Genomic DNA, 26438 nt, shown 5'->3' with positions numbered 1-26438 from the left:
TAGTGGTAACCCAGGAGCCAGTGGTAACCCAGGAGCTAGTGGTAACCCAGGAGCCAGTGGTAACCCAGGAGCTAGTGGTAACCCAGGAGCCAGTAGTAACCCAGGAGCTAGTGGTAACCCAGGGGTCAGTGGTAACCCAGGAGCCAGTGGTAACCCAGAACAGACGAGAGTGGGTGGCTGGGGTACAGGGCCGGCCTGGGGCACCTCCGGACGCCTCCCCAGCTCTCACCATGATAAGGTAGTGAGTGAGTCGACTTGCTCTCAAGCTCCCGGACCCCGAGTCAGTTACACCTCTCTCTTCTCTCTCTCTCTCTCTCTCTCTCTCTCTCTCTCTCTCTCTCTCCTTCGTATGTCACTTGACTTCGTCTTTACGAACCATGCTGAGATCCTGGATTTACCGTAACGGTGCAGAAAACACACACACACACACACACACACACACACACACACACAAGGGAAGTTACTATCAAATCTCAAAACTGAAAAAAGTTGAGATTAATCCCACATGGGATTCCACCCCTGGAGACACTGTAAGCAAGAGCCGGGTTGCAGCTACCGCCCTTAAGCCAACCCTACGGCCTGGACATGCTTACTGTATCACTCATTCAAGAACCCAGTCATTCTAGTCATACGGAAGCCTCACCTCATCCAGTTCCCATCCAGGATATTTGTAAGTTTTAAAACGTTTCCCGGAACGAGAGACGATCGTGGATTTGACCCGACGGATCTGAGATAAACAGTCCATATCAACTCTGAGTCATTCCTTTAACCAAATCGTGGCGCTTGCTCTATGACGTTCCCTTAGGAAAAGAAAAATGATAAAAACAAGCCCTTCCACAGTCTCCCGTGCAAGCGATTTTTATTCTCAGTGGAAAAATTCGAGAAACAAGTTGAAGAATAAAAGGTGAATTACAGGCAGATGTGATGCAATGCCAAAACTTATGTAACTAATGTAGATATTTTGATATGGAAATATGAATACCCATGAAGTCCATCCTTACATGTTCGTGATGCCAGTACCAAGTTATAGGCTGGACTCGTGACTCGCGTCAGGCTGCTGCTTCCCCCAGTTTCTGTGTGACGAGCAGCCAAATGAGGATTGACCTTTATGATACTTCCTTCTTCCCTCGAACAACGAAGCTGTGAAACACTCTTAACCTCTTTCATCGCCCCTTTCCCCCTGTAACCTTTCTGCCTTAAAGAGTCAAGTCTGTAAACACCAGAGGAACTCTTGATTTACTTCGTCATTCCTCTTTCTTTGTTTTCCTTTCACTCGAGATGACCATGACGAAGGAGCGCTTTATCTGTGCCTTATCGGTCACTGTTAAAAAAAATATGTGCATACAATGCAACTCATTAATCTCTTGTGCACGATGGTACTACCCCAGGCCATCGTATCCAATCGTAGTGGCAACTACGTGCTAAGGGGTCGTATCATTATGCTCCAGGGTCGTATAGTCATGCGCCAGGGTCATACCCTCAATGCTCCAGGGTCGTACCGTCATGCTCCAGGGTCGTACAGTCATGCTCCAGGGTCGTATAGTCATGCGCCAGGGTCATACCGTCACTGCTCCAGGGTCGTACCGTCATGCTCCAGGGTCGTACAGTCATGCTCCAGGGTCGTACCGTCATGCTCCAGGGTCGTACAGTCATGCTCCAGGGTCGTACCGTCATGCTCCAGGGTCGTAACGCTGTGTTCATGGGATTTATCTCATGACCGTTTGTTACGAAGGAAACACCAGCGCAACATGGGTGAATAATGACCCACAATTCCAGTATAATGATTGCCTTCCTCACTACCTTGGCTACCAGGAAGTGGATGGCAAAACTATGTTCATCCACTGGTAATATCCCGCGCTTGTATCAGCATGATTCCCCCCACTGAACAGGGTCTTGCACAGTGGATGAAACACATCTGGCTTCATCGGGACGAATCTTAATGGCAAATGAAAACTGCGATAAGGCTAAATGTTTTGAGAAGATACACACTCCCCACTGATAAAATCTCTTGCTGATATCGCTGTCAAATCTCACCCGTTATCTTTATGATATCATGTCTTATTATGGCAAAACACTTACCGAACCACACAACTGAACCAGTGTATCGAGCTCTCCTCGGGTGATCCGAAGCTTCTCTCTTATGAAGAGTTGTGAGGTAAAGCTTTGGTCCGAACTCTATATGAGACAACCTGATGATGGGAAAAGAAGGAAAAGAATGATAAACTAAGAGAATATATATATATATATATATATATATATATATATATATATATATATATATATATATATATATATATATATATATGAAACACGATAAGTTCCCAAGTTCACTTTCGTGTAATAATCACATCATCAGGGAAGATAAAGAAAAAAAAAAGAAATGTAACGGTCAGTTGATATACATACGATTAAGTTACTCATGGGTCCTGAATCACCCACCGTACTCGGTCTGATGAATCAGTTCATTGTTCATATGAAGAAACAGATCAAGAAAAGGGAGACTTAAATCAGAGGGACAAGGGGGTAAAGATACACAACACTGAATATAGGAGGGTGAGGGTGAACTTTGGGGGGTTTGGGGGCGGTTACGGGCTGAACGTAGACGGGTTTGGAGACAGAAGATAAAAGGACAACAGACTGAACATACATGAGTGGATGAAGAGGTCAGTGCGAGGTAAGAGACTGAATCTAAGGGGATAAGAGACTATGAACATACTAGGATCAAGAGACTGAACATAAAAGGGTTAGAGACACGAGGAGAGGAGAGACTCTCACTTTAGTACGTGATTCTTGAGATGATATGAGAGACTTTGAAAACAGAAATTGAGAGTGTGAATACAGGACTGAGAGACTTTGAGCATGAGAAATTGTTAAACAAGTGAGAGACTGAACAGCCATTGATTCTGAACATATCAGAGGAGAGACGTTGAACACACGCAATTAGAGACTGAAAGTAATGAAAAAGTATCTAAAGACATGTGAAGGAGACTTGAACACACCTGGTCAAAATCTACGAACACAAGTGAAAAATGTGAACATATTTGAGACGCTGTGCTTGACTGGTGTAATATGAGACACGTTCATCCAAAACAAAACTTTTGGCAGAGCGAGGGATAGAGATGGGAGCTGAGGGAGTGTGAAACATTGTTAGATATGAGTGGATGATGATAGTGCTACACTCTACATGGATGTCAGTCCTTAACGAGCGTATTCATGAGTCAGCTAATGATCTCATTAAATTCCATGGTCTATCCTCTGTCCTTCTCTTGGTGGTTAGGTCTCCCCGGCTCTGAACACGCCCCCAACTTTACCCTGAACTCCTCTTATGAGTTCCTGTGTTTCAACAACCTTTCCTGATAACAACTCTACCCCTGACTCTTATCATCTGTTCCTTTACGTCTACTTTGCTTCTCGTAAAGTCTTACCTTTTCAGATTCCAAAGCTGTTCCTTCTATAATTTTTATTACTCATTCCCTGCTCTCTTATGCCTGGCAAACGCTGCTTGGTTGTGGGGTCGTGTTTATCTTCTCCAAAAGAAAAACCACTCCTGTTTAATTTGGTTTCGTATGTGGGTGTGTATGTGTGTGTGTGTGTGTGTGTGTGTGTGTGTGTGTGTGTGTGTGAGTAAATGAATAACTAATTAAACAACGGTTTACTGAATTCAGGCAGCCATTCGAGTGAGAATACACAGCAGAAGTAACAGATATTACAGAACTGGTGTTGGGAGGTCAAAACAGCAATTAGTCACCTAATGATAAAGGAGCTTAAGATCAAGGTGGGCTGGATGTTTCCACGCTCTGGGTAAGCACGTGAGTGAGGCGCATGCACACAGTCAGGTGTGTGTGTGTGTGGTGTGTGTGTGTGTGTGGGTGTGTGTGTGTGTGTGTGGGTGTGTGTGTGGTGTGTGTGTGTGTGTGTGATTACCTAACTGTACGGTAGGGTTGGGACCTTTTAAACGCGTGGGACTCCATCTCTCGATCTCTTTTTAAACTTTTACAAGTCTGTAAAAATTGGACGCTCTTTCCATCCCCTCCACGTTCCTTCTCATCTGAACACGGTCTCCGTTCCGTTATTATAAACGTTTCTTCGCAACTTTTCTAACTCGCTGCTCGCTTAATTTCTTTAATCACAGAGTTGATACTTTCCTTATACCGAAATAATAATAATCAATATCGACATTGTTAATACATACATACATACATACATATATATATATAATATATATATATATATATATATATATATATATATATATATATATATATATAGTTAAACTTCCTCTTTCTCAAGCGTTTGAAGGCCTGTATGTGCAAGTGGGGTTCGAACACTGAATGCTCGACCACGGCGGCTGGGTTAGTGATGTTGTGACTATCACACCCCACCACCCCTGCCTCCCCTACCCCTGCCTGAGTCTAGACCAGCCTACAGCTGGCTGGCTGGCTGGACTGTGGGGACCCCTATGATCAGGCCAGGAACTGGGCTCGAACCACTGACCACAGGTTGAGGAAGCGTGTACCTCATCCACTCAGACCCTATAGATATATAAGAAGACAAAGAAACTGTGTGGGAATGTGAAAACATCATCTGAGAGATTTGGAGGCAGCAGCAAGTATGCTGTTCAAAAACGGACATACATTGGTTAGGAGAGACACGGGAAGGTGGAGAGTCCTCAAGCTTCGCCGCACAGGGAAGGAAACAGACGTTGACGGATTCCCGCTCTCGAGTTCCCTGATGGCACTAGAACAATCGTGCAACACTGTCTTCTTTTGTCGAGTCTTGCATGATCTAGTGTAATGGAGAAGGGGGGTGAGACAGCCCGCTATCGGAAGCAGGCACCGAAGTATTATCTCTATGAGAAAATAAGAGAACCAATAGCGCGGCGTAGGGAAAAGTGGAGCGAGTTTTAAAGGTCAGACTGGCGAGAGCTGATAAGTCGGATTGCTTTAGACTCAACAACTTTGTCCAGGAAATACGTGGACCAGCTCGAAGCATCCCAGGTGTGACAGCGGTTCACCATGTAAGGACGAACCATTCTCTCGTGCGATAAGAGAAACTGCTTCTGAGGAAAGACTCTTTGTACACCGAACAAGACGAGACTCCCAATATCTTAGCCGTTACAGATATCAAGTATGTTTACTGCGATGAGTGGCGGAACCAGCGAGCCATCAAAGGCGATGGGAAAGTCGAGAGAAATTTTTACAAAAAAGAAATAGTAAGATGAATTTTTGAAAAGCTAAAGTTCACTGGGTTTCGTCTGTCTCACTGGGAATTCCCATCTGAATCCGAACTTTTCGAAGTACCCGAGACGAGACGAGACGTTGATCGAGCGAAGGGAATATGGAACGGTTTTCAAAGAGGTGGAATAATGCAACACCGAGTCATTCATAAGTGAGTGAACTGGGTTACTGGATGGTGAACCGTCGCTCAAGAGGAAGAAAAAAAGAAAAAAAGGTTGGCAGACAGAATGAAGCCTGAGAAAGATATATATGTATATATGCCACTGTTAACAATGATAGTAAAAGGACAGTCGAAACCCTATCAATGGTTGCAGAAGTGGGGTGTCCAGTCAGAACGCTGGAAGTAAAGGAACAGCGGGAATGAGAAGAGCGAGAGAGGGAGGGAGGGAGGGAAGCCTGGAGACCCGACTCTTTAGCCACACTTCATCAAAAGCTCCTTGAGATATCAAGGGCCACGAGCAGGCCTTTGGCAAAGTTCTTCGAGAGGATGTCCACATGTTAGTGACACAGGAAAGGATTATCAACACCTCGCTTTGCGAACGCCTATCATCTGTATATATATATATATATATATATATATATATATATATATATATATATATATATATATATATATATCAATGGTGTGGGTGGGTGAATAAACCCAAATTCGTCTACTAGAGTTGATGCAAGTAAGTGAGAGAGCTGTGATAAAAGTGTTGCCGTGTGAATTAGGAAATAGGGCAAGACCGAGAAGAGACTCAATGGGACGGCGACTGGGGGCGTATCAGTCAAGAGGAGACAGTTTACTTGAGTGGCCGGTGAAGTCGGTGTATCAATCGAGGAGACAGACAGTTTACTTTAAGTGGAGAGAGATGGAAATATATCCGGTCAGGGACTAAGAGTTTACTTACCTCAAGTAGATGGGCATACAAATGGGAGGAGAGTGTCCAGGGGCCTCAACCACGTCTAGATGACTGTAGACAAGGCTCAGTTCGGGAGTCCTGGCTTGAAGAGGGAGAGAAGAGGCATGTGTTAAAGAGGAAGACTGAGGCGTGAGTCTGGCACCGGTGGGTAAGAGGACTGGCGAGAGGGAAGGAGGAAGTTAGATAGATGTAGAGGTGTAGGGGACAGGGGTAGGACTGGGGGGGGGGTGCAAAACGAATTACATTAAGGTGGGATTTCAAGCAGAATAGTGCTTGAAATGCAGACACTGATAAACAAAGAATATATATATATAATATATATATATATATATATATATATATATATATATATATATATATATATATATATACACACACACACACACACACACACACACACACACACACACACACAATTACTAATGAAATAACTACAAAGATTCTCTCAAATACAACAGGATTATCTAGTTGACTGGCACACACACACACACACACACACACACACACACACACACACACACATGTCGACACTAATACAGACACACGCACACGGACTGAGATACATACACATACATACACGCCATGTAGACGCTAATATACACACGCATGTAAAGTTAAAACTTAAGTATATATAAAATACAAAGCTGAGAGACGGGACAAGTGTAAAACTCTTTTCCCGTAACAAACAAATAAATAACCCACACACACACACACACACACACACACACACACACACACACACAGCCGCCCATGAAAACAATCCTGTTCACAGATGGTGTAAACAGCTGAGTGGATGAGACAGTGATAGAGGCGGTAGTAGGAGGGGGAGAGGGGGACGAGCCCCCTTCCTTCCCACCCACCGTCCTAGGACAAGGTAAGACAAGTAAGGGACTGGACTGGACGGGAGGGGGTATGTCCCATTAGCTTGTCTGACACTGTGATCTGGGAGGGAGGGTCAGCATCAGAGAGAGAGAGAGAGAGAGAGAGAGAGAGAGAGAGAGAGAGAGAGAGAGAGAGAGAGAGGGTATGGAATGGCTAGCATGTGGGAGGGACTGATACGGGACGATACGCTGGGAGAGAACAATGGGACGGGGCAGGTAGGAAGGGGCAGATTAGCTGGGACGGGGCAGATTTGATAGGACGGGACGGTTTGGCTGTGACGGAGGAGGCAGCTGGGACGGGTAGAATGGCTTAGACGAAATAGGTTTGCTGGGACGGGCAGGTTGGCTTGGACGGGGAAGGTTTGCTGGGACGGGGCAGGCAGCCAGGACGGGGCAAGTAAGCTGGGACGGGGCAGGTTAGCCGGGACGGTACAGGACGGACCTGCAGTCTGGGAACGCTGGAGGTATACAACAAAAACTCGTTTTGTGTCGCTTATGGCGGGAGGGAGATGGGATAGGTGTGTCGGGACGGTCCCGGGATGTGATGGGACAGGTATGGAGGGAGAGAGAGAGAGAGAGAGAGAGAGAGAGAGAGAGAGGAGGGGGAGAGGTGGGGCTCGCTCTCCCCCCTCTCACACCGTAGTACCGGCGGCCAACACTGCGCGGCTGCCACGTCTCGTATTGATTTCCTCTCCGTAGTGCAGGGCGGCCAACAGCGGCACTGCACCATGAATATGTGATGACTGTCTGGGCGCTGTGGGCGGCGCGGGCGTGGGGAGGTAGTGGGCGTGCGGGCGCGGGCGTCAGACCTTCACGAAACAGTCACTACAGCGTCACGTCTTGGTACAGGATTTTGTAGGTCAAGCGCCCTCACCATGTTGCCGTGTCTACGTCACCCTAGCCACAGATCATGATCCATACATGAAGTCGATTCATAATCAACGATAAACGGCGAATTAAGGGACTGTTGCGATAGATAAAACTGGTGCCAGTTGTCGCCGACTCCTTTGTCGAAGCTCGTCGTCCTCCTCCTCCTCCCCTCCTCCCCTGTACCCCCCCCCCTATAATACGCATTTACTCCCTCCCTCCCTCCCGGCCTCCTACCGCCGGTTCCGGGGCTGTGCGTCAAGTTGGCTGTGAGGGCTACTTGTTGCACAGCAATGCACTCACTCGCCTGATTGGTATTTTGGCAAATGTAAGGAAGGCGTGAGAGTGATGGTGCGAGGGAGGTGGGCTCACCGTGGCAACGGTGCGCGGGACCTCCGCCACACACACCCGCCAAAACTTTTGAAGCCAACACCAACCACCGACTTTCTCCGTGTTTTACACTCTTAAAAAATCATAGACTATCCATTTTGTTTTGAATCGGTTCAACAGGCAGTGACAGACTCCCCATAGCGGCATCGAAACTTTCGTTTGCAACATTTGGGTGAAGATAAGACTCGCGAATATAAGAGGCCGTGTTAATACGGGGCACCTAAGGTCGGTCTCTCATGAAGTTGGTGAAGATTATCGACCTTACGTTCACGAGACTGGCCTCACCCCCGCCAACGTTATGCTCGGTCAAACTTATCCCCTCTGGTAAGACGCCTTTATGGCTATGTAATTCCACTATTATGTAATCAGTTGACAGAGGTTAGCGTGAAAGGTGGTCGAGAAGGTGTCGCAGGTCCGTCAGACTGTTGAAACACAACAACAACTTAGATAAGTTAATCCTTTGTTACGGCCGTCAACCAACGGAATTTTTTTCGGACTGGTTTCTCCTCAGCTGGTCATTGTGGGCCAACACGTGCTTGGCCAGCGATCATTCGCTTCTCAGCCTCCTCACCAGACAGCTGACCATGTGACATGTGTACTACGGCCGCCCACACCGCCTCCAGCCGCCCACAAACACCAGATTTTCCTCCACCCTCACCCAAGAAGAGGTACCTCCGGTCAAGGAGCGCGTCCTTATTTGCCAAACGAGACTGAAAATTTGTGTGTGAGGTCAGGTGAGGTCATGAAGGTTAAGGTAGCGGGTGGTGACCTTGGGACAAGTTTTGGGCAGGTGGTGCAGCCAGGGGAGAAGTCAGGGAGGGGGAGGGGTAGATGGCGACAAAGGTGGTGCTGGCTGTGACGTCACCTTGTATAATTATACGTAAATTCTGAATTCTTAACCATGCCTTCGGTATCAAAATTTAGGCCTTCACTTCAACCTCACGTTAACCTCTATAGAGGCCTGACTCAACATTCAGATCCCTGTTAATTGATTTGAGCCGTAGAATAATGAGTCATGGCAACTCGACTGTTACCATACACTATGTAACGAGGAAAAACGTATTAATAAGTGCTCATCAACCATTTTAAACCTATTCTGACGACAAGGGTGACACAACTGGCAACCAGAATATCCTGGGGAGGCCATGATGGGTACATTGGATGTGAAAGTTGAGGTTGAGAATCAGTGGGACACCCCCCAGTCCTCCCCCCCAATCCCCACTAACACACGCTCCCTCCTCCCCCCAAGTCCCCAACCTTGCCACTGCAACAGCACCACCACCCCAAAACCTTCTGCATCATCAGAAATTATTCTTACTTATACGCTAGGCAAGCCAGGGTCTACAGACCGTATTTTTGGAAGTATTTACAGATTTAGTGAGTCAGGCGGAAGTATTGTAGGCTGACGTAACCCACTAGGTTGCCTCATGGCCGACCCCCACCCCCCACCATTCTTGTCAAATATTTTATTTGTTCGTCAAATTACATTTATCATACAACAGCCGGGCTGCATAATTTTGCACTTAGGTTCATTTTTTTTTTCATGGTTTATGTGCATGCCCTCTAACGAATTACCTTTCTATAAACACAGCTGTGAGTCAAAACGAAATGATTTACAAAGAGCATGGTGGAGAAATGTCTCCCTTGTGTCAGTCAAATGTTTCCCGTGTTGCACAGTTGTGGACGTCACTTCTTTTCATACTCTTTTTTTGGAAATACTTCGCGCTGAAATGCTTCAATCGGATATTTTTGCTACAAATACTTCACCCCGCGATGATTACTGTGAAAAAGAGAATTATGTTTTATAATGAATAAAGAACTATGCCTTTTAATACCAAATTGTGTGTTATAATGGGAATTTTCCGCTTTACTCGCTCCACTTTACGTTTTAAATACGCAGTTTAAACATAGTAAGAAACAAGGGTAATTAATTATTCGTTCTAAAACTGACCACCATCATAACTTAATGGGAATAATTCATTAATTTCAGATATATTTTTAAGGTATGTGAAATATTTAACAGGAAACAATTTAGAATTTTTTTACTGATACTTTTTTAAGTGTATGGTATAAACATGATTTTTTATTCATAATATAAACGTAATTCGTTTTTATGACAGTACATTTACATTATTTATTCAATATTCGGGTTACCATGGTAGTCCAAGGCTTTTAACATAACTGATTCGCCATGGTTTAAATTCCATGATAGTCTAGGACAGCATTAAAGCTGTAAGTTATCGCCGTAGTTTAAGGGTTACCATGATAACCTGTCTGTATACTATGATGACACCATCTTCTGGTTATTATCACGATCCAGGATTAACACGAAAGTCCTGGGGTACCATCACAGTCGTAAGTTATCATTATGGTACTGGTAGTGTTACCTCACTGAACCTCGACCATGGTGGCATGAATTTACCATAACTGGGGCAATCATGGTCGCCCTGGGTGACCCATCAAATATCTGAGTTGGCACCATGAACCGGGAATCACCATGATGGACCCCCCCCCCCATTACCATGGTTGCTTAAGTATTTTGGGCTACCGTGATAACATGTAAATGAGGCTTAGTTAATTAAAACGTTATGGTCATGGGTTAACTTGTGATAGAGTTGAGCCACCATGGATGTATAGATATTGCTAGGCGACCATGGGCTGCGTACGCTGCTCTATAACTGGGCTACCGTGAGATTATTTCAATATAGGTAACTAAAGTGATAATCCAATATGTAAACCCAGGCTAATATATGTCTACCATAGCGTTGCTAGTATGTGCATGTTGCAACGCCTAGGCTGCTAGTGATGTATACAGTAGTCCTGGGCTACTGCTTGGAAACCCTTTTAATACCTTTGATTACCACAGTAATGCATATGGTAATCCTGTCCTACCATAGTATCACGGTAGCCTGGACCAGCATGTCTGTGTGTAGCGTTATCGACCAGTACTACAGTGGTGAACTATGTGGTCAGTCCTGCGTATTCGCGGTCTATCTTTGTACACTACACGATGGTCTTATTACAATGAAAAATCGCGGGACTGGACTACATGATATACAGTATGTTCTGTTAGTTTTTCTTATCAAAAAAAAAAAAAAAGGATTAAGAAAATCTAAATGAGCGAGACCACTCGAGTTCATTTTCTAATTCTTTATTCCGTTTTCTAATCCTTTTTTTTTTCCATGACTTCAGAAGTTGACCTGAGATTTTCTAAGGCCTGGCCTACATGACAGTGCCAGTTATAACGTTGGACAATATAATATGCTTGGATTCTGTTATCCATGGTAGTAGTAACCCTGGATCACCATTATTCTTTTTACAACAAATATATTATTTCTAGAATTCTATGATAATTCAAGACTACGATGATTATCCTGGATTACCATTATCATTCTGGACAAACACTACAGTCCTAGATCATACTGGCTTACATACGAGTTTTAAGCTAATTCTATTGTCTGAGTACTGGGCTACCATGGGTTTACGTATTAGCCAAGGCTACTGCGGAAAAAAAATCCTCACTAGGATAATGAATAGTTTTTAATAGTCCTGGGCTCTTGACAATGAAATACTCTGAAACAATCCTCGGCTTTTAAGATAATTTACATCAGAGTTCCGGTCGACTGTAACAGCCTTCGGCTATTAATACGATAATTTCCGTTACAGTTCTGAGCGACTGTATGTCTTCGGCTAATAAAATAATTTACGTAAGAGTTCTGGTCGATCAAGATAATCAATGCTGTACTATTACAATCATCATAACCCTGAGCTACTACGATACTTTTGGGAAACCATAATTTCATTAATCACAACAGTTATGTAGAAGGGTAGTCCTGAGCTTCAAAATAGTTGGGTACGAGTGAGTTATATTACAACCTAGACTACCATTGTACCATAATCGCTGGGTACCACCATGGGCCCAGGATGTCATGGTAGTCATAGTCATAATCCTGGAATACGTCGTCATACAGGACTACAATGGTAGTCCAGGTAATTGTGGCTCATGGTAGTTGTAGATGAGTTATGATCCTAGGTGAGCAGATGGCACAACGTGTGGGTTATAAAGAGCAAATATGTTTTCTAATAATAGCCAACGAAGAAAAAAATATATATATATACGAGGGTGTTATCGACATATCATAACATTACGAAAAATACAAGATATTTATGAAGAAAGTACTAATAATTTGAGAAATGTGTACGGTATCTTGCAGAAGTGGTAATGAACGCTAATTTCTCTCAACTGTTATAAGTAGTATCGTCCCTTTCCTCTCGAGAATAAACCTTTGAATTCTGTAATGAACCAATTCCGGCAAAAACGTATTTGATTATATCAGTAAGCATTGCATTTTTTCTTTAACCTAAGCTTTTACTTTTTAATGATAGTAGATTAAATGGTTTTTCTTCGTGTAGTTTTCTTATTATCAGTAACATTGATATTGTATCTAAAGTGTTTTGGTGAGGAGGAAAAAAGGTTGGTGGTAACCGTTCAAGGCCAGTGGTTAAAGTGATTGGATTAAAAAGCAAACAGTTTAATGTTGATTGGATGAAGGTCCCGCGCTGTGCACATCGACTGCTGCAGCGAACCAGACAGCCAGACCTTACCTGACCTAATCCAGCATAACGCATGGTATTCCCTGCAAGATTTAAGTGTGGCGACGTGGGTTGTTAAGTAAACTCTTCACAAAATAGAAAAATAATAGAAATCCATGATTTCACTTTAACATACGCATTTACAATTTCATCGCTTAGCGTAATCCATTAACCCATTATATAATATAAGCGTACTTTGCGTCTTTTATAACGTCTCCCTTGGCTTCTTTTTATCGTTTTGTTATGTAATTTCCTGTTTGTTCTGTGTGGGGAGGGACATTCAAACTAAATAGCCCTATATCTTGAACTTTATTATATATTTTTTTCAAATTGCCTTATGATATCCGAATTCATAATTGTATCATTCAGTTCATATCATTTATGGGGTAACAAAATCACATGACTCGACGCTTATTACACGTTTACCTTTAATGACCAGGCAAGTGTTCATCGGCATTATAGTGATTAACAAATCGTTGAAGATATATACTTGGCCTTTCCTAAACGACAAAATACTGGAAAGTTTTTAAACTATTATCAAATATATTGATAAAATCGCAGTGTTGAAAGGAACTAATTCCTCATACATTATGCTTTTCATGTCTTATCATATAAAGTGGATAAAGATGTGTTTTCAAGCAGGCATAAACGATAAACTTTACCTGCAGTGAAAATCGTAAGCATTCGAGAATGTTTCAAGCTCCAGAATCCTGATTCCCTTGACCAACGTCACGTGCATTTTGCTGGACTGTCTTTACCAACACGTCCAAGGTTTCGACCATGCCAGCCAGCACGGTTCTCATCCATCTTCCTTTTCTCTCAGTTTCTTTCCTCTTTCCTTTTCACTCTTTGTTCCTCTTTGTCAGGATTTGTCCCCATGTCAATCTCCTTTGCAAGTCTTATATATTACATTTAAAGTCGGACACAGGAGTAAGCATTGATTAGAAAACAATACTGAAGTTCATACGGTTACCACATAAATACATGCTTAGAAGTAAGCAGTTCATGGATTTATTCATGGTAAATTTTGATATAAACACAATTTCAACTATGCCGTTCAGTATCATAATTAATTAAATAAAATACTGAGACAATAAGCAATTGTGATTAGGGGGCATGATCCCCCAAGCCACGCCAATGGTCTTGGATCGTCAGGGGTTATTCTAAGATTAAATCCCCTTTTGGTAAACACTCACGAGCGTATCCAAAGGGAATGGGACGACGATGTGGCATTGACCCTCCCGCACTGAGTTGTACAGTATACAATAAATTTATTGAAAATGATGATTTGTATGATGTATATGATTATTCTAACCTTTTTCTTCGCTGAAAAATAAATATGTATGTATGTATATACAGCATATTTACCTGTTTGAGGGACTGTGACCACTTAAGCAACCTTTCTGTATAATTACGAAATCATCTGCAAAAGCATATGCAGTACTTTGTTTCATCGTACACAGCTCCCGTGATTGTCGTACTCGGCTGTTTTATGTTATCTTGGAGAGTTCATAACTTGTCCCCTCCCTCTTTTGACGAGGTCATGAAAGTTTTCCTCTTAATGACTAGGCTTAACTGACAATAACAAAAAAGGGTACTGACTGTTATAATTAACTGACAATAACAACATAGGGTAATGACTGTTATAATGAAAGATTCTGCTAAAATAGTTTCCTTGATTTACGATAATTATAATTTGTACAACCTTTTAACTCCCGTAATCATCAAAGCTACTTGGATACGATGAGCTGTAGAGCACCTTTTTTTAATGACTTCAATAGAATCAACCTTCCTTGCATCAAAACCATCCAGGAGTGATTATTCTGAGAAAAGTCTAGGACTGTAATGGCATACAAACACAAAGTTTATAAACAAGGATGGGAAAAGTTTCCTAAGAAATTAAAGTTGAGAAGTTTCCATTCTTTCGGATGATTTCAATGTTCACATTACTTCTCATTTATTTTTCCGCTTATCCCGGAGAAAATAAAAAAAAATCATACCAAAGTTGAACAAAATCTTAGGTGAAAACTTTATTTGGGCTTGATTGTATTTGGGAAAATGCTGTTACAGACCTAGGCTTCGTTAGCTGACGTGAAGGTTAGATTGTGCTATGGTGTTGGAATGTAATCATAATGTCCGCTCTATATAATCTGAAGACACAGTAATAAGCGGAAACCAACTGCAATTTAAGTTCTATCAAACTAGATAATTATTACGTTGTAACTGTCTACGGTGTATCTGATATGGCTCTATGTACGTCACAAGTAACCCATGCAAAGCCTCGCTAAATTAGCTCACCTTGCGCTTCTATGCCCCCATGATAACTCCCATCACCCACACACTCATTGAACACATAGCCTCATGTCAGCTTCCCTCTCCTCTTCCTTCCTATACCTCTCCCTCACACACTCTTCTAATCAATCATCCGCTCTTACATTCAATCCTTTTGTCCATTCCACCCTTCAACTTTTTATATATCCTCTGTCAATATCGTATTTCTCAATAAACTCTCACTGCTGTGTGTGCTCTCCCTGTCTCACATCCGTTTGTTAGCATCAATATCTCTACACCTTTACCTACCACCATGTCTCCAAGGCTTCCAATTTCTTCTCCCCTGCTGAGCTGATTCTTATCTAACACATTTATGCATCAAATTCTTCCACATAACAATAAACAATCTTGCGAGTAAACATCACGTCACACCCCATCATGTTGCACTAGAATCTAGTGCAACATGATCTGGTGACCAGATCATATACGGCATGCAGATGGCACCTATTTCCATCTCAACATGGGAATAGTGCCAAAAAAAAAATACCAAGATAAGGGCACTTTAGTAACTCAAGTTTGATGATATTGTCATTTTCTTGTTTAGCTAAAATCTAAGAAATTGTAAAGAGGGAAAACTCACCGTATAGTGTTATGGCACATCAGTTGTCATCTCAATACTAATATTACTATACTTGTTTCCTCCGATACTATTGTTGCTACACTTGCTGCTTATAATACTAGAGTTGCTGTTTCTACTACTACTACTACCGCTGTAGCAGTAGCTAACACTGCTATTGTTAATAACAGTCCCTCTACTGTTACTGCTAATAATGATAATACTGCTTTACCACTACTATTCTTTCCATCTACTATTATGAGTACTATCCTTACTACTACTGTTTGTATTTCTTCCATTGGTACTAATAATTATGATACTAACATTGTGTTAGTACTGTAATATATAGAATGGCTTATACTACTACTACTACTACTACTACTACTACTACTACTACTACTACTACTACTACTTTTATTATTTCTAGAGAAAGCTTGCTTTTAAAAAGGAATATGGTGCAGAGGTTAACAAAGACAAGAGAATGTAGAATTCCAGTGCTTAGCGAGAAAAAGGAAAGAAACACACGTTGTAATGGCTAACCCATGAGTTGCCGACGGCTAAGCAGTAATTATGCAACTTGCTGTGTTACAGTTTGTATTACTGCCCATGCCTTCGTTGTTACCACTGCCGGCGTTCATCTGTTACCTCAATTTCTAGTAATGTTGATAACACTCTTGCTACTTTCCTAACTGTTCCCAATACTGTTAATATTAACAACACTTCTTCCATTCCTCTAATTACCGGTGCTAATAATACGATTACAAAACTACTGTTACTGTAATTGCTGTATCTACTTTTACTCTTTATGATATTTTTAGTACTAACATTACTGCGGCAGTTACTAGCAACGCAGCTATTCTCTACAATGAGTACGATATATTCATTCATCTTGCATTCTAGAAACTTTTTCCTTATTGCTTTAAGATGTCTAAATGGAACGCAATGCTTTAAACCCCAACCTCACACCGGCACGGTTCTTACCTCTGTTTCTCTGGAAGGAATCCCCGCTGTTTAACATACATTCCTCAGACCTTAATTCTTTGATATGGTTCTATCTTATTCATTACAATATACTTCTTACTTTTTCTAAGTTAGAGTAGCTATAAGGCTGCTGGTTCAAAGAGGATGCGAACCTTTTCATCTTGGCAACTGCCTTTGTATATCCGCATTTAGGCCCTTGTGGCTGCGCCGTCCGCCAAAAATAGTTGAGGTCGTATTTCTTGAAAATTCCTTTGTTATCTATTGGATGCTTTAAAATAAGATTATATGTTCAATAATCCTATGTTCACTGTTAAAGAACTTGATTTGAATGACTTAAATAAATGCTGTTCCCGGCTATCAACGGTAACTATAAATTCTAAAAACCGTTGTACCAATAAATGTTACACTAACTTTCTGAATGGTTATTATCGAATGGTAGGCCAGAAATTTACCAGTTAGGTGCCAACCAGCCCTGCCCAACATTTACATGGTCTTCAGCTTTTAAAGAATGGTTTTTGATTGTATTTCTTTACATAAGGACGGTTGTCTGAATGGGAACTCAGCACGTAGCCGCTCATCTTTAAAAGTAAATGATTTTTGCATGTGTTGTCTATTCAGAGTTGGTTTGCTGAATGAAACTATCGTACTCAATTCCCCGTTCAGGTATCCTGGGAATGATTCAGGAAAATCGACAAGTGACGTCACAGCTCAGCAATTTCCGCGTCGCAACCAGTGACGTCATCAGCTCAACAATTTCCGCGTAGTAAGTCAGTTACGTCATTTTCGGTGAACGACTTGGAGTATGTGCGCTGCTCACAGTACCGACACCAACAATATTATTCTTGTGAAGACAAACATGATAGAGATTTCTTCAGTACGAAAAGATAGGTTAATTAGGTCCGATAAGGTTGAGGATGATGATGTTTGATTGCTTAAAACTGTTGATGTCTTATAATGCGGTAAACTGAGACTAGTTTGAGAAATCTAAATATACTCTTCATTACTGAAGACACACTATCCTACTACTGCCCCAGAAGTTATCTAACCCAACGCAGATATAGATCGAATGATATGTTAATTACTTCCCTAATTACATATAACATAAAGAACACGGTACATAGAAATATTACGTGAAAATACAGACAAAACTGACGATACTCACCCTGTTCACTGTGATGAGCAGGAAAATGGTAACAATATTACGAAACCCGAGGTAATCCCAGTTGTACTTTAGCTGGGTTTAAGAGGTCATGAAGATCATGTTGACTGTTTTTGGTTAGGTTAGGTTACGTAATGGTTTAGCGAACGTTGGATTTGGTTACTCTTTTTGTGATACCCTGAGCTGGTTAAGGAGTGGATTCGTTCACGTTAATAAAACATTTTGTTGTTGATCAAAATTTACATTCTTCATATATATAAGCAACAGAAAAAAAACGGTCAAAGACTTCGTTAGTTTATTATTATTCATGCAATCTGTAGGAGGTGGAGGACTTGGGAAGTGTCAGTTATTGTTTGCTGATGATACAGCACTGGTGACAGGTTTGAGTGAGAAATTGAATAAGTTGGTGACAGAGTTGGGAAAAATGTGTGAAAAGAAGCTGACAGTGAACGTGGATAAAAGCAAGGTTATTAGGCTTAGCAGGTCGGAAAAACATTTTGGCTGGGATGTGAGTTTCTGTATGGAAAAACTTGAGGAAGTGAAGTGATTTAGATAACCTGAGAGTGGAAATGGTAGTAAATGGAACATAGGAAGCGGAAGTGAGTCACAGAGTGGGTATGTTTGAAGGTGTAGTAGCCCCAACATTATTATATGAATGTGAGGCTGTGCGGAGGAGGATGGATATGTTGAAAATGAAATGTTGGAGGACATCATGTGGTGCGGGGTAGTATGATCGAGTGAGTAATGAAAGGGTAAGAACGCGGGAAACGGCGTTAATATTTGGCCTAATCAATTCACCAATCAATTTACCAATCATTTACCCAAGGATGTATTGTCCTTGATCCTGAGAGAATTAAGATAGGCCCAATTTGATCGTAGCATGATTATGATACGGTCCCTCGTTTGAATGTGGTATTACTGTTAACAAAGCAAGTCATGAGGTAATGGAAAACGGTAGGTGAGGTTTAGTTAAACCTGGTTTTCTTATTGTAACAGTGGATTGATTACATTCAGGTTTGATTACAGTACGGTAGGCAGTTTGAAATAAAACTTATTCTTTAAGTAAGTTCTTGTCGAAGACGGTTAGGCTAAGTTTAACTTCTTTAAACTAAGATTCGATCACGCTCCGGTAAATTGGGTTTGATGTGACTAAATGATGAGTCGGTTTGCCTTAGTTAAGAACATAAATGTCTGGATTAATCTCAGGTTTTGTTTGTCAAGTGCACGATTGGCCCATTAAAATCTCTCATTCAAGCCAGACGGGGTTATCCCTGATAATCCTGACAAAAAGAGTTTGACGTTGGCCGCCCCCACTGTGACGTAAGAGTGACGTAAGGCGCCAAATGACGTCACGGAACGTCATTCCGACACCTGTTGCTAGCGAGGACCAGGGGAGTGACCAGTTTCGTGGGGCTCCTGTTGCTGCCTTAGTCACTCTACGGCCCGTCTCACGAGTTGCAGCATGGCCTCTCTCTCTCTCTCTCTCTCTCTCTCTCTCTCTCTCTCTCTCTCTGTACTTTTAAATAAATACAGGTATGTACAATATATGTTTACACACGGGTATATATTGTAGGACACTGTGCTCATATATGTTTACACACACCTGCGTGTTTGTGCAATCATTCATAAAGACAATCGTACGTTGCATGTCAACCGGTAAAGCACATGACTCAGTAAGAATTTGGTCCGAGACAACGTACCCAAGTGGGGGTCATCAGCGGAGCCAAATTCCGCGCGTCGTGAGGGCGATGCTAAGCTAGGCTGTCCCCCCCGCCCCACTACCAGGGGGAGGCAAGGCTAGGATGGCCGCTCCCCCCTACTCCCAACCAGGGAGGATCAGGGGTAAGGGGGTAAGGAGGGAAGGCGGAGGCTGTCTGTACTTGATCATTCATACCGTGAGAGCTGGGTTGCCAGTTCTCACGCCAGGAGAAAACCTACTACTACAGCGTGGACTGGTAGCGACGGGGAGGAGGAAGATGATGGCATCAGGCAGTGGCTGGGGCAACCCTCGCGTGTCCACACCTCCTTATCGGTCATCACATCGCAACACGCGGGATCAGGTGACCACTTACGGCAGCCACTTACCAAGCACAGGGACCCACTTAACTTGTCCACGTGTGACAGTCTCTCTAGCCTCCATCATTTAATGTTTTTTTGACATCTACGCAAATCATTATACATTACAAAACAGTAGTATTCCATGATCACCGAGGAATCCAAAAACATTATTACATAAATATACATATAGCAGTGATGAAAGCAACGTTAGAAGAGCAACCATGATAAGATGAAAGGACGACCAGTTTTTAAGTGCAACAAAATATTAATCAATGGATGGACTAGCCGGACGGAGGAGATGATGCATGAATGGCACAAATCTATTTTCCACTCTTGCTATTGTTCCAGACTTCTGATGTCTCTCCAATGTGTGATGTTACTCACTTTTGAAATGCTTCGGATTTTCCTCCTTTACAGCCTTGATATCTGTACATGTTTATGCCTACTACATTCTTAAACAACGCATTCATAGTTCACTTACATATTTACTCAAATGCAACATGAGCATAAGGTCTAAAACCGTACAACCAATACATGTTACAACTAACTTTGTTATTTTGCTTCATATTTCACACGTCGTAGCTGCAAAGGTTGTTGTTCACTGCTATAACTTTTGAACAATTTACACAAGTTCTAATCAACGGTGGGTGGGTCCGTTGCGCTCGGCCATTGTTTTCATCAGCTGAGTCAAGTTTGGTACAGTTGCTGCTGACTCCCGTCTGTTGGTAATGTAATTCATTTAGTGACCTCTTAATGGAATTAGTTAACATAATTTTACTTCTTTTTTAAGTTGGAGTTAACATCAGTTCTTTAGTGGTTTTTTTTTTTTTTTTTGCTGCTGCGTGAACTGTACGCTTTCAAGATGATGCTACTTGAAGTAATTACGAAATATTTTCATTGTTGTTTTCATGTGTAACTCATTCTCCCTTGTGATATTCATCTTATTTACTACGTGACTCAACTCTTAGGGTTCGGTATTTTTAAACCTTGTTGATTAATACCTAAGTGAAATATTTTAGGGAAATAATTCCCCATTAATTTCTCATATTTCAGCCTCTTGTTCCAGCATTCTTCAGCTTTGCGGAAAAATAATACAAAAAGCTCGCCAGACTCGACATGGCGCCAAGAAAATTCAGAGATGGTTCGTCAAAGTCAGTACGGTCTAAATGTCGATTTCATTATTTTGTGTGCGTGTTGTTTATAGTGATCCTGCTGTTTAAAAGTCACTTATTGACTCCACTGTCTATTCATGGCTTTTTCTTCGTGATCATTATTTTCTGGATGTTGGAAGAAAAAATAACTGCAGCGAATTACCCAATGCCTTTTAAGTGCAGTTGTGTATAAACTTATTGAGCTCGGCCATACGACCCTTAAGCCTGATCAAAGGCCAGGCCATCATACTGAAGGGTCGTGGAATCGTGCTCAAAGGCTGCACCTTCGCTCGTGCTCAAGGATTGTACCATCGTCTTCATGGACTGTAACGTCGTACTCACAGATTGTACTGTCGTGCTCCAAGATTGTACTGTCGTGCTTAAGGGTTGAATCTTCGTATTCAGTGGGTAAATAGGTGTCTGTGTCACGCAGCCCACATCCCCCGTCCCTGATGCACTTTGTATATCTAATCTCTGATCTACGCCATCATGTGACATGACAGTACCATGTTAGAGGGCTTCACCACTGCAATGAAATCTCACTTTCTATGAAACTGATAACTAGGGAATAAATCTGTTATGGAGAGGAGATTCTTTCCTGTTTTCTGGGAACTTAAAAGCATTATCTATGGAAAGAACCATCTTAAAAATGTTATTCTGCAATGTTCAAAACGAGATTTTTCCCTCTTTTTTACAACGTAAACAACGAGGAGACTCTTTTACCACCATGAAACTTTGGTAGCGCATATCTGGTGGAAACGTAAGCAGAATTGTTTAAACATTGTTGTCTGGTAATAAAGACGATGTTCTCTTTGCCGCTAGTAAATGAGAGGATCTTCAGATTTTTTTTTTTTTATCCAGTAAGTAGACGTTGTTTTACCCTATGCCGGTAGTAAATGAAATTCTCGTCAACTGTTTCTCAGTCTGACTCATAATCGATTCTCATTAATTATTAAGAAATCATAATTTACTTGCTTCTTAGGATATGAACAATTCCAGTAAGTAATGGAAATTTCCTCGCTTCTTGAAAAATAATGTCAGAATATTGTTTACATGTAAATACCCAATGTTTTAATATATTAATATTCACCAAAAAGCACCAATTTTATACACAGAAAACTCGTTTAGTTGCATTCCAAGATTAATCAGAATACATTAATCAGTCCTCTTTCTCGTAAAGTTGTTAAAACAAATTCTCTCAACGGTATGGCAAACCGAACAGAAATTTCTTTATAAGGGAAAGTGTGCCGGAAAGTTCTTGTTGCGTGTGTGCTTCACGTGGTCGACCGAGTAGCCAGTTATTTCCTTTACTATTCTCGTCCTCAATAAAACCAAGAGATGAATATACTTCACGATTTGTTCCTGTAGTAGTCATAGGAACATATGGTTGTTAGATTTTATCAGAGAGAATATCAAATCCATCTAAGTCACTCTTGGTATTCCTGTTTGGGAACGAATCGTTAGCAACTTAAGTTCGTACCAGAGCAATGTAAGACGCGTGAGGATTTGGTGCAACGACGCTGGATCTTCCTTCGTTCCCTAAAGTGTTGAATTTCGTTTACACTTGTCTTGCAATACAACTATTGCACCTACCAAACAGATTACTTCAACCGACCACAATATCCACATCTTTACTACACCACTAGGAAAATCCGTGTTTAATATGTCGTCGTCTAAAGAATTACAATTTTAAAGACTCTCTTGGTGTTATGCCAAGATGTGAAACATTTAGCAACATTTTCAAAACATCGTGGAAAAAAGTGAAGTCTGTGCGTAGACTGCATTTGAGGTAAGTGGATTTTCAGAAAGTAACGTTCAGGTCAGCTGTTTGGGAGACCATACAGCCAACTTGTCTCCTACTTTTTTTTTTCTTTTAATCAAAATAAACAACACGTGGTTGGCCCGCGTGGATGTGAGTGCTCTAGAGGGGTTACTGGGTAGCGCAATCCGAGGAAGGATCAAATGCATTCAGTGTTTTAGGCTAGATTTTTAAAACTTTCATTTGCACGAGATACTTGCATATCAGATACCAGATAAAAAGGTCAAGACAAATTGTAACAGAACATATTCAGCCAAGTATGCACAACAGTTTATTTGCATAGAAGGCAAGACGTGGATATACACAAGCAACACGACATGAAAAAAAGGAGTGAAACAGCAAACATATCATAATTGGCTTGAATGATTTCATCAGTATCATTATGATCTGAAGTGATTTCAGCAGTTACTAATAACATATCGTCACTGTGGTGGTCATAATGGTAATATGTTCTGACAATATTATGATTCTACTGCTGATAATCTTCGTGAATCAGCAAAGAAAACTACAATTGTAATGATATAAGAAACGAATAATTTACTAACTGATTTAAAAATTTTATCGCAATCTCTCTCTCATCCTTGTGTAGTAAGTCCTTACACACAATTAAATTAAAACCTCATTGATGTCGTTGTTCTTATCATAAGGGGGACAGACCTTCAACCCAATAAAAAGTAATTATAACTGTCAATCCAATAAACGTAACCCAAAACATAGAAATCATGCAGTACTCTTCAAAGGTCGTAAATATAGCCGCTGACAGTCTCGAGAAATGTTGAGATAGCTCAGATTATGAAAAGGATAAACTAATTATTGAAATAAGATGAGAGACTGCCTGTCTTGATGCCGCAAGCAACTAACTTTTCCCAGAAGTGTTCGTGCTGGGCGGCTGAGCAGACGCTTGCCCTCCTGACGCAGGCTTACCATCACCACCAGTCACGGCTTGGCTCACACTTTTGCAAGAGTTGATGTACAAATAACTGTATTAATCTTATTGTTATCAGTCCCATCATTATGATTATGAATGCAATTTTAAAGTTAATTCTATCCTATCACATATGGTGAGTATCGTTACTTCTATCAGTGTTACTATTGTTAATAATCTTTAATTTCACTGTTAACAGCGCCACATTTGGGTAATCCTATGATACTACACTGTAACGGGATAAACATTATTTATCATAAACTAGCAACATTCGTGTGTGTGTGTGTGTGTGTGTGTGCGTGTGTGTGTGTACGCTGTGGACCGTCTCGTTTTGGGGCTCCGTTCGAGGAAGTTCTAAAGGTTGCGTACAGAAACAAGTTTCTGTTTTGTTTAGGTATTACCGAGCCTATAATCTTAATCTAATCTTCTCAGACTTAACCTTAGGAAACCAAATGTAGCAAAGGTAACTTAATCCAGGCAGTTGCTCTCGGGGGACCAGCCATCTTGGTACATAACTGCAGTGGTGCCACACCTCATGCCTCGGGCGGGCTAGGATGCCCCACCATTCTGGACACATTGTTCTTGGGGAATTGAGCACGTCCTCGTTCGGTGGTTTTGAAACTCTGCTTCGTTTCATCAGATGTGATCGGCTAGCGCTCCGCTCCAGGATCGACGCTACCAGCTGTTAAACGACCGAGTTATTTAAACTTACGATGTATAAAGACTTAATCGCAAGAATACGAAATCTTCATCGTTTCATCACTAGAATTTCATCTTTAGGAAAATATTAACTTTCACCATCGAAAAGGAGTGTCTTAGTCTATACTAATCAGACTGATTCCCGACAGTTTACTTTCTTAAGTCTCGGGGAAAACTCAAACCAGGCAAAGTAACCGTGCGGCTTAAAGACAACTGCGCGAAGACGACTGCTTAAATTTCAACCTTTTATAGATGAAAATGAACTAAGTGTTGTAGAACATACACGCCGCAAATCAACCCCACGAGTTTACAAGCTGATCAACACCCGGTTCTTTGACTTCCAAAACTTGGCTGGTTACATTTGGATCATGGAGTCTCTCTCTCTCTCTCTCTCTCTCTCTCTCTCTCTCTCTCTCTCTCTAACAAAGGATCGTTTGTGGTTTGATATCAAGAGGAGCGCAAACTTACCAATGGGCATCTCTTCTCGTCAAGACGTCACTACTATGCCGACATTTGCTGGATTAGTTTAGCTAGAAAGATTCTACAGACCCACTGAAAGTGCTGAAACCTCTACTTTGACGAATGGCTCAAAACTCACCTTTCATGATTCTGGAATGGAAGAAGACCGACGTGAATTGGGTAATTTCAACTGACTGTCGCTGGAGCTTGGTCTTCACATATGGATGGCATCCTGACAAAGGAAAAAAAAATATATATATATAGTTATGCAGCATGATTAGGGGACTCAGTCAAAAATTCTAATGCATAAATTTTGAGATTTTCCCTGTTGTTATTGTACATATGATTCTAGATCTAACAAGATCAGATGTTGTATTTAGACTCATGCGGTTAATATGGCGCCACCCGCCGTTAAGTCCCGTTGTCACACGGAGTAAAACCTGCGCGCGTCGGTCGGTGATATTTTTGTTAACCTCCCTCAAGATACCGTCATGCTCAAGGATCGTACCGTCGTACTTAAAAAGAGGTTATTCTAACCTTTTTATTCTAATGGGCGTCATTATCTGACAAATAGTAATTTTTTTAGCCGTATTACGAACACTCTAGCCTGTAAACTTACATTAGGAGACTATCGACTACAACAGCAGCAACAACCCAGAACACTCGATTATAATTTACGGTTCTGTTGTAAGCAGGAATACAAACATAAGTTTGCAACGAAGAACGGCGGTAGGATGGGGGGACTGAAGAACAACAAATCCCCCCCCCCCTCCACTTAAACCCCACCCTCCTGAATTATAACTTTTGAAAAGTAGGAAATGGCTAAGCGAGGATGTCTCCTGTCGCTGCCCGACAACGGCAGGAACAAGCACATACGATACAATATTCTTTAAAGATAATTATAGCAGTAGTATTCCCTACGGCAAAGCAATAAACGCAGAAGTATTTAGGACGAATGGCTCAATAAAGCGTAAGCGTAAGCAAGAATGAGAGAAGACTAGAGCATCTGCGAATTTCCCCAAGATCAGGATGATGTCTGTGGCCCGAACCTGTGTGCGTCGTGGGCCTAGACCCCCGCACCACCACAAGCAGCGGCGGGCGAGGTACCCGGTCCACAAGGTGGGGTGGGGCCCCATACTACTGGGTCTACCCTCTCCTCCCTACCCCGCACCACAAGCAGAGATGGGGGGGGGGGGGGTTGAGCCGGGCCCTGCATCACAAGCAGGGGCAGCCCGGGCCCCACACCACAAACTGGGACGGGCTCTGCTTTGCATTACAAGCGAGGGACTCGGCCCTGCCTCCCACAAGCAGAGGCAAGGGGGAGCCCCGCCTCGAACCACAAGCAGAGGCGGGCCCGACCTCCACACGAGGGCAACCAGCCAGCCTGTGGCAAGAATGACCCGGAAGCAGAGTGAGTGAGGAAGTGA

At 42.0% G+C, this 26438-nt stretch overlaps 1 long non-coding RNA gene across 1 annotated transcript in view; it reads left to right on the top strand.

The window, feature by feature from the left end:
• The first annotated feature begins 8235 nt into the window (after nucleotides 1-8235).
• LOC139767278 (uncharacterized) overlaps nucleotides 8236-26438 on the top strand; it is a 28189-nt gene continuing 9986 nt past the window's right edge. Inside the window, exon 1 of the long non-coding RNA XR_011717030.1 lies at nucleotides 8236-9014. This is a non-coding gene — a long non-coding RNA (uncharacterized lncRNA). The remainder of the gene's footprint in view (nucleotides 9015-26438) is intronic.

This window comes from Panulirus ornatus, chromosome 59, assembly GCF_036320965.1.
Source record: "Panulirus ornatus isolate Po-2019 chromosome 59, ASM3632096v1, whole genome shotgun sequence".
Taxonomy (NCBI): domain Eukaryota; kingdom Metazoa; phylum Arthropoda; class Malacostraca; order Decapoda; family Palinuridae; genus Panulirus; species Panulirus ornatus.
Note: the sequence above shows the minus strand (reverse complement) of the source record. Positions and strands in the feature narration are given on the sequence as shown.